Genomic DNA, 9669 nt, shown 5'->3' with positions numbered 1-9669 from the left:
TGCAAACTAATACAACCACTCTGGAAATAAATCTGGCAGTTCCTCGGAAAACTGGAAATATTTCTACTTGAAGACCCAGCTATCTATATCTAGATAGATAGATAGATAGATAGATAGATAGATAGATAGATAGATAGATAGACAGATAGATCCAAAAGATTCTCCATGATACCACAAAAGCACATGCTCCACTGTGTCTATAGCAGCCTTATCTATAATAGCCGGAAGCTGGAAACCCATGATGTCCCTCAACTAAAGAATGGATACCAAAAATGTGGTACATTTACATACTGGAATACTGTTCAGTTATTAAAAACAAGAACATCATGGAGCTAGAAAATATCATCCTGAACGAGATAACCCAGACCCAAAAGGACATGCATGGTATGTACTCACTGATAAGTGGGGATTAGCCAAAAAAGTATAGAATACCTATGATGCACCCCACAGATCCTAAGAAGTTAAACAAGAAGAAAGGCTCAAGTGAGGATGCTTCAATCTCACTTAGAAGGGGGAACAAAATAATCATGGGAGGCAGGAGGGAGGGATCTGGATAGGAGAGAGGAGTGGGAGAGGAAAAGGAGGCAGGATCAGGTATGGGGGAAAATAGAAGAGAATCCCAGAGGGCCAGGAGAATGAATGGAAACATGCACTCGGAGTAGGGGAGAGGGTGAGAGGAAGCTCTAGAAAGATGTGAGTGGCTCCCAGAACTCAATGGGGATGTCCTTAGCCAAAATGCCCAACACTGGGGAGATGGAACCTGAAGAGATGCCCCCCAGTACATAGATCGGGCCCCCAGTGGAGGGATGGGGCCATCCATCTACCTTCAAAATTTTTGACCCAGAATTGTTCCTGTCTAAAGGAAATGCAGGGACAAAAATTGAGCAGAGACTGAAGGGAAGGCCATCCAGTGACCAGCCCAACTTGGGATCCATCTCATGTACAGGCACCAAACCCTGACACTATTACTGATGTTATGCTGTGCTTATAGACAGGAGCCTAGCATGGTTGTCCTCTAAGAAGCTCAACCCGCCTGAGGCAGATGCAGATACTTACAGCCAACCATTGGACTGAGGTTGGAGACCCCTATAGAAGAGGTAGGTAAAGGACTGAAGGAGCTGAAGGGGATGGCAACCTCATAGGAAGAACAACAGTATCAACTAACCCAGACCTCTCAGAGCTCCCAGAGACTAAGCCACAAACCAAAGAGCATACATGGGCTGGTCTGTGGCCCCCAGCACATATGAAGCAGAGTACTGCCTTGTCTGGCCTCAGTAGGAGATGTGCCCAATCCTGTAGAGACTTGATGCCCCAGGGAAAGAGGATGTTGTGGAGATAAGGTACAGGTGGGTGGGTGGGTGATGGAGGTTGATAGATAGGTGTTGGGGGAGAGCGACCTCTCAGAGGCAAATGGGAGGGGGAGGGGGTAAAAAACTGGGAGGGTGTTCCCTGTAGTGTGTTTGAGCTTCTCTTCAAATATAAGAAATATAACTCAAATCTAATTCTCTTCTAGTATCTTCTGTAGAACTAGCTACATGGACATGGATTCCCCAAATCTTTTTTTAAAATTTTTTTTGTAAATTGATGTTTTGTCTGCATGTGTGTCTGTGTACCACATGTGTGACTGCTGTCTTTGGCAGCTGAAGAGAACATCAGATCCCTTGAAACTAGAATTATAGATGGCTGTGACCTGTCATGTGAGTACTGGAAATTTGACTCATATCCTCTGGAAGAGCAGCCAGTACTTTTAACTTTCATCCTCCCTATAAATTTTTTTCTCATGAACATCTTTTTCCTTCTCCTTTGATTATGAATGGTAGTTTTGCTAGGTATAATAACTTGGGCTGACATCTGTGGTCTTTCAGAACTTGTAAACATGAATTCAGGCCCCTCTGGATTTCAAAGTCACTAGTCAACTCAGGCGTTATTCTGATGGGCTTGCCTTTAAATGTGACTTGGTTTTCCTCTCTTGATTTTCAATAGTCTTCCTTTGTTCTCTCCATGTAGTGTTTTGATTCTTGTGTCATGGGTTTTTCTTTTCTGGTTGTTTTTATTTGGTGTCTGTAGGCTTCCTGCACCTTGAAAGACATCTCTTTCTTTAGATTAGGAACATTTTCTCCTATAATTTTGTTGAAAATACTTTCTGTGCCTTCTTCCTATTCCTCTTATTCATAGATCTTTCCCTCTTTTCCTTCTTTCTTTTCCTCTTATTCATAGGCCTTTTCATAGTACTCCAGATTCTCTGAATGTTCCTTTCTTTTAAACATTTAACATTTGACTGAAAAATCCATTTCTTCTACCTTGTCTTGAGACTGGATAGTTTCTCTTCTTGATTCAATTTGTTAGTGAGGCTTTCCTCTGTGGTTTGTATTTGCCCTCCTGAGTTTTTCAAGTTTTATTTCAGTTTTGCTTTTATCCAAGGTTATAGCTCCTTATCAAATCCTACTTTCATATCTTTGTTTTAAATACTTCATCAACTCGTTGGATTTGCATGGTCTTTATTCAGGTGTTTATTTATAATCTCATTGAGCTCTTTGAACAAGTTTATAATTACTATTTAAATTCTTGCCTTATGCATCAGCTAAGTTGCTTTTCGCAGTGAATATTACAACCAGGGGTGTTATTTTTTGGAGGAGACATATTGTCTTGGTTGCTCATGCTGTGTTTTTGTGCTGAGACCTATTTGTGGTATTTCCAGGTATGGGTACCTGACCTTACCTTTGTTGGGTGGATGTTTGGATCTTTGCTGTCACCCAAACTTGTCAGGTGTAGACAACTGGCTACCAGCATCTCTAACTAGGGTTCAGGATTAGGGCCCAGTAGTAGTTGGGGTGGCTATCTGACAAGCCAATGGACTCCCACTGGGACTCCACCATGCAGGCATAAATTTTTTGCAATCTACTTTTAATAAAGGTTCAACTCTCCTCTAGCCCACCACCCAGCAGAGGTAGTGAAGAGAAAAGTTATTAGGATATGGGGGAAGCGGACTTGTTCAGCAACAGTTCTTTGGTGGTGAGCGTGATCTTCTTTGGCAGCAGTTCCGTCCCATAGCAAACACCAACTAAGACTCAGCAGCTGCAGACCAGTCCTCTAGGCAGGCAAATACCACATGAAAACCAGCAGCTTCCATCCAGTCCTCTAAGCAGGCAGACATGAAGCACAAACTAACAGCTGTAGTTCAATCCTGAAGAGACCAAAAGGCTCAACAGGCCTGAGGCAAGGCTAAGCTGCCACAGGACCCTCATAAGCAGTTCTTGGGTGAGTGCCTCTCTCAGTGGCAACATTAACCACAAGTTGAGCTCAACAACACTATGTAAGGGAAACCAATACATGAATGTTAGCAAAGAATTGGGAGGCAGAGCAAACCAAACCAATGCTCAGTGCTCATTTACCACTGTCTGTGGGATCCTATTTATACTCCTTCATCATGAATCCTTTCATGTGTTTGCTATATCAAAACATCCTTTCACCTGTGTGCTCCAGCAAAACATCATTTGACATAACTGACTTTGCAAGGAAACTAGAAGTGTCTACTTCATCACATGGCCTAAGGAGGTATGCAGGCTGGGAAGGGGACTGGCCCTCCCTTTCATGATTTTTTAAGGGAACTATTGTGAGCCAAGCCTGTCTCACTGTGAAACAAATTGCTTCTCCAGAGCATATCCTTCATTTCAACATTCTCTGAAAGCTTTCACATTGTTTATATTCATGTTGCTTTCCTAAATGTAAGACATCTCATGGCCCTTATCAAATGTGATATACCTATTGACTTTTTTACATAGCTTACTTTCATATGCTTTCTCTCCACTATGAGACTTTTTTTATGGCTCTAAAAGCATAAGAACAGAAGGATTTTCCACACCGCTCATACTTACAGGCACTTTCTAGATATTCCTCATTCTCATGTTGGTGTTCAATGTAAATTTAGCAGTATAGAGATGAGTGATCAATGAGGTAATCTACAAACAAATGGATATTACATGGTGTGCTGGCTTATGTCAACGTAACACAAGCTGGAATCACCTCAGAGGAAGGAACCTCAATTGAAAAATTCTCTAAGACTGAGCTGTAGATAAGCCTATAGAGTATTTTCTTAATTAGGGGATGATTTGGAAGAGTCCAGCCCCCTGTAAATGATGCCTGGTAGTCCTAGGTCCTATAAGAAAGCAGGCTGAGCAATCCATGAGGAGCAAGCCAGTGATCAGCCCTTCTTCATGGCCTCTGCATCAGTTTCTGTCTCCAGGTTCCTGCCCGGCTTGCCTTCGATGAGGAGCTGTGATATAGAGGTATGAGGGAATAAACCCTTTCCTCCCCAAGTTGCTTTTGGCCTAGTGTTTCATAACAGTAATAAAAATCCTAAGATACAAGGTGCCAAACAGGGGTCTCATGTTCACAGCGTGCTTTGGTCACTGCTGGAGGTCTCTCCATGTTGACTACTTTAAAAGTGTTCACAAAAACTCTGAGGTCTATAAAAAGTGAGTACGTTAGTATAATTTTATGTATTAATAATCCATGAGAACTATTAATTTTATATCCAAGAGGAATATGTAAGCTGAATGGATACAATGGCAATCAGAGCTCCACATCTGCTATTATCAATTTTAGAACACACTTAATACTATTTCTATCTTGCATTTCACATGTAATACTGCTCAAACGAGAAATGCTAAGAAACAATACCTTGGTATGTTTATAAATATTTACATATTAATAATTCTTGTCTTGAAGATGAAATCTAACATCAAAATTCATTTTTATTGAACAGGTCCTTGGAGCCATAAGGGTCATTTGATATAATATCTTAAAGAGTTTTCTTTAAAAGTTTACTTTTATTTTAGATATATAAGTGTTTGATACATGTATACATATTACTTATGGATGCCAGAAGAGGGCCTTGGATCCCTAGGAACTGAGTTGCAGACAGTTGTAAGCCAAAATATGAGTGCTGGAAACTGAAGTCAGGTCCTCCACAAGAACAGCAAGTGCTCATAACCACTGAGCCGTCTTTCCAGCCACTTAAAGACGCTTATTTTTTTTTCTGCTGGAAGTTAAGAAATTAGAGCCTTTACACCTATTTCTTGCAGGTTTGTTTCTCCACATCTTCAATGTTTGTGCATTTATATTTTCCAGTCAGATATTGGGCAAATGTTTGATATTTCTTTGTTTTAAAAACTTATTGATCTAAGGTTCACCATGAACATGACTCTCTCATTAAATGAAATTTACCTTAGAATTCTCCAGAGATTCTTGTAGTCACCTTCAATACTTTCATCATCCTGTGTTTTTCCTAAAACCTATACCCACAGAATTCATTATGAATTATTAAATGTTACAAAATATGAAGCTTTCTCTATGTCACTGGCACAATATCATGTGTGGTATAGTCATTCAAACATTTCCTTTCCTTACACTAAAACATACACTAACACCTAAAAACAAGTCATTTGACGTTTGAGGCCTGCGGCACAGCTGTCTCCACTTTGTCCGCATGCCTACCGAATGTTCCCACCAACGCACTTAAAAAGTGTCTCAATTTATCATTTTCTTTTGTTAAGTTTCTATAAAAACTTCATGAAACTTTCCTGTTGGGACATGGAATTTGGTGTGACCCAAATCTGTGCTGCCAGGCTGTGGTCACTCTTATTTGGCTCCATAATAAATGATTTGTTATCCCCTTTGTGACTCGAGTTGCTTTTTGGTTTTGTTTGGTTTGTTTGTTTGTTTGTTTTTGAGACGTGTTTTGCTATGTAGCCCCGTTGGTTTTGGAACTCACTCCATAGACCATGTTGGCCTTCAACCTACAGAGATTCTCCTGTCTCTGCCTCCCAAGTGCTGGGATTGAAGATGTATACCACCACTGCCCAGGTAGAGTTACACTTTTGCATTGATAATATCCAGTTTTCCCAAGTGCTTTTTATTTGATGAGTAGTTTTTGGATCTTTGTCTAAAATTGAGTGGCTATAATTTCATGGCATTATGTCTGAGTCTTCTGTTGCATTGATTCACATACCTGTTATGTCAGTGCCATGCTTTTTATTATTATTATTATTATTATTATTATTATTAATTATTATTACTGTGGCTTTCTAATATACCTTAAAAGTGGCGATGGTGATGCTTCCCACCTTATCCTCTGTCTTCAGGCTAGCTTTTGCTATCTTTTCTGCTTCCAAATGAATTTTAAAAGGTTTTTGGTCTTTTTTTTCAATTTCTGTGAAGAATCACATTGGAATTTTGAATTGAATGGCATTCATCTGGATTCCTTAAGGTTAGGAACATACTTAGTTATCCAGGTAAACACCTTTGTCTGGTGAGTTAGATGACTTCACTACCAAATTTTGCTGCAGGGTATTTTGGGTTCTAATCAGGTAGGTTTCCTCTTGGAAAATCCTACAGATATTCAAGCATGCAGAGGACGTGAGTGAAGCATATTGCCATAAACTTTGAATGCTAAGCTCTGTATCACTTTTGAGCTAGTGGCATTTGGACCAATATTAATGAGCAGGTATCAGGACTGAGTGGATGTCCTTCTGATCTAATTTAAGAATATGTAGTTGGAGGACCAGCGATTTACTTTTGTAGACTTTAAGTCAGCAATTTGTTAGGTGATGACTGAGCAGCATCAACACACGGTCATGCATTACTACTCTACTAAATAATTCCATACTAGCATCATTATGGCCGTATAAGGGTCTAATTATTATGGAGGATGACCACGAATATTTGAAGAGTACAGTAGCATGTCAACTTATGAAATGACTATCTCCTTTGCTGTGTAACCCTCCCACTGAAAAATACAAAGCAGAACTCTGAACAGCGGAGCTATAAAATCAACCCAAGGGGTATATTGTTTCCTCCACTAGGGCACTGCATACCCACAAACTGCCTCTAAAGAACACTGAATAGCACCTTTCTCAACATCATGTGTTTCTACATGCAAATGTCATGAAGAGCAGAAATTTATACATATACAAGGTAACATGGGATATGGAAATCCCAAAGCACAAACATGAGGAATCATGGTAGAATAACCCTCTTTAAAAATGCCAAATCTAAGGCACGGGATTCCAAACAGAGTGAATCAAATGAAGTCAAAGTACTGCAAAAGATAACCATAAGAATGCATAATTAGAGCCGGGTGGTGGTGGTGCACACTTTTAATCCCAGCATTTGGGAGGCAGAGGCAAGTGGATTTCTGAGTTCGAGGCCAGCCTGGTCTACAGAGTGAGTTCCAGGACAGCCAGGGCTACACAGAGAAACCCTGTCTCGAAAAACCAAAAAAAAAAAAAAAAAAAAAAAAAAAAAAAAAAAAAAAAAAAAAAAAAAGCCTAATTAGATAGATAGATACATAGATACATAGATATATACATAGGTAGACAGATGACAGACAGATGATAGATAGGTATATAGATATATAAATGACAGATGATAGATAAATACACAGATAACAGATAGATACATACATGACAGACAGATGATACATATATACATACATACATACATACACACATACATACATAAATGACAGATGGCACACACACACACACATACATACATACATGACAGAAAGATGATACATATATAACAGATGATAGATATATAAATATAGATAGATAATCCTGAATAAAAGAGAATATGAGTAAATGTAATCCAATAAAACTGGAAATTCATTACAAGATATGAAAGAGGGATTCAATAGCTGTAGAAAAACTATGAATATCAAATTAAAATCTTACAAATGAAGAGGTCACTAAATCAAAAACTCAGTACAAAGTCACTGGACTAACAAGAGGCTCAGTAGGTTAAAGGCAATTACCACTAAACCTAATGAGCAGAGTTTGAAACCTAGGATCCACAGGGCCAAAGAAAAGAGTGAGTCCTCTGACTTCCACATTTCCCTAGTGCACACTTATACCCACATAAAAATACAAATAAATAAACGAACCAAATTATGGAAAAATTTAAAGCATATAAAAATAATATAGATCAAATACAAGACAGTATATGAAAAGACTCAAACACTGATGGAAATAAAAACAAACCAAAACAAGATGAACAGAAGAACATGTAAGATCAACCTCCCACATAAAATAGATTACATTTATAAAGTATGAGGATAGAACTTCAAGTGACAACGAAAGTAACATACTCAACCAAACTGTGGCTGAAAATCACCTAAATATAGGGAGAGGTCACTCTTTTGACTCAGGAAATATTTTGGATAAAAATTGAAAAGATGGGACAGCATATATATATACATATATATGTATATATGTATATATGTATATATATATATATATAATTATATTTAAAACATTAGTATAGGACATAATGGAAAAACACCAATAATGGAAAAAGTTCCGAGAGAAAACCAAGCTACATAAAAGATGCAGTCATTAACACTAGAAATTCCTCCACAGAAATACTAAAAGCCAAATGTGTTCCATGCTAATAGAAAGTACCTACTGGAGCCAATGAGATGGTTCTGCGGGTAAAGGGACTTGCTACGCAAGCCTGATGACCTAAGTTCAATACCCATGCCCCACAAAGGTAGAAAGAAAGAACCAACACTGGCCACTACACGTATACCTTGTTATGCATGTCCACACAGACACACATAATATAAACAAACATACACACGGTAATGCTGACATTTTTTCAGCAAATCTTTACAGGCAGATCTTCACAAAGAAGACAGATACAAAAATTATAAGATACTTGAAACCAAAATTCAGCAACACATAAAAAACACCATTCACAATCAGGGTGGCTTTATCCCAGTAATTTATGTTCAACATAAATTAGTACATACATAAGTAAAATGCAATACATCACATAAGTATAGAAATCACAAGATCACATGAATGGAAGCAGAGATTTTTATATATTTTTTTAAAGATTTATTTTATTTTTTATGTGTATGAGTATACTGTAGTTGTACAGATGGCTGTGAGTCATCATGTGTGTGGCTGCTGGGAATTGAACTCAAGACCTCTGCCGGCCCCCACTCGCTCCAGGCCCTGCTTGCTCCGGTCTAATTCATTGTAGCTGTCTTCAGACACACCAGGAGAGGGTGTCAGATCTCATTATGGGTGGTTGTGAGCCACCATGTGGTTGCTGGGCTCTGAACTCAGGACCTTCGGAAGAGCAGTCAGTGCCCTTATCCGCTGAGCCATCTCGCCAGCCCCTAGCCCCAGGTTTTTACATTTTCCTTTTCAAAAAAATGTCTTACCGAAATCCAGTATCTGTTCATAATTAAAGTCCTAAAGAAAGTACAAACAGAAAAAAAAATCCCTCATTTCATAAAAGCAACTATTAGCAAATAATTAGAACAATGAGGAAATACTACAGTAAATTTAAAAAATTCAAATTTTCAATAAAGTCAAGGAAAAGACTGTTAATTCAACATAGTACAAGGCATCTTGAAGAGACCAACAATAAAAGAGAAGGACACAAAATGAATACAATAAGAAAAAGTCAATATATCCTAAACCACACACAATATCAAATAAGAAGCCCTGAAGACTGAGCTGGGCAGGGGTGGCACAAGTCTTTTATCTCAGCACTTGGAAGGCCGGACACAGGTAGATCTTTGTGAGTTGGACTTCAGTCTGGTATAGAGAGGAAGTTCCAGGACAGCCAAGGCTAAACAGAGAAACCCTGTCTTAA

Source organism: Mastomys coucha, unplaced genomic scaffold (assembly GCF_008632895.1).
Source record: "Mastomys coucha isolate ucsf_1 unplaced genomic scaffold, UCSF_Mcou_1 pScaffold4, whole genome shotgun sequence".
NCBI classification, from domain to species: domain Eukaryota; kingdom Metazoa; phylum Chordata; class Mammalia; order Rodentia; family Muridae; genus Mastomys; species Mastomys coucha.
This window is presented reverse-complemented; position numbering follows the sequence as displayed.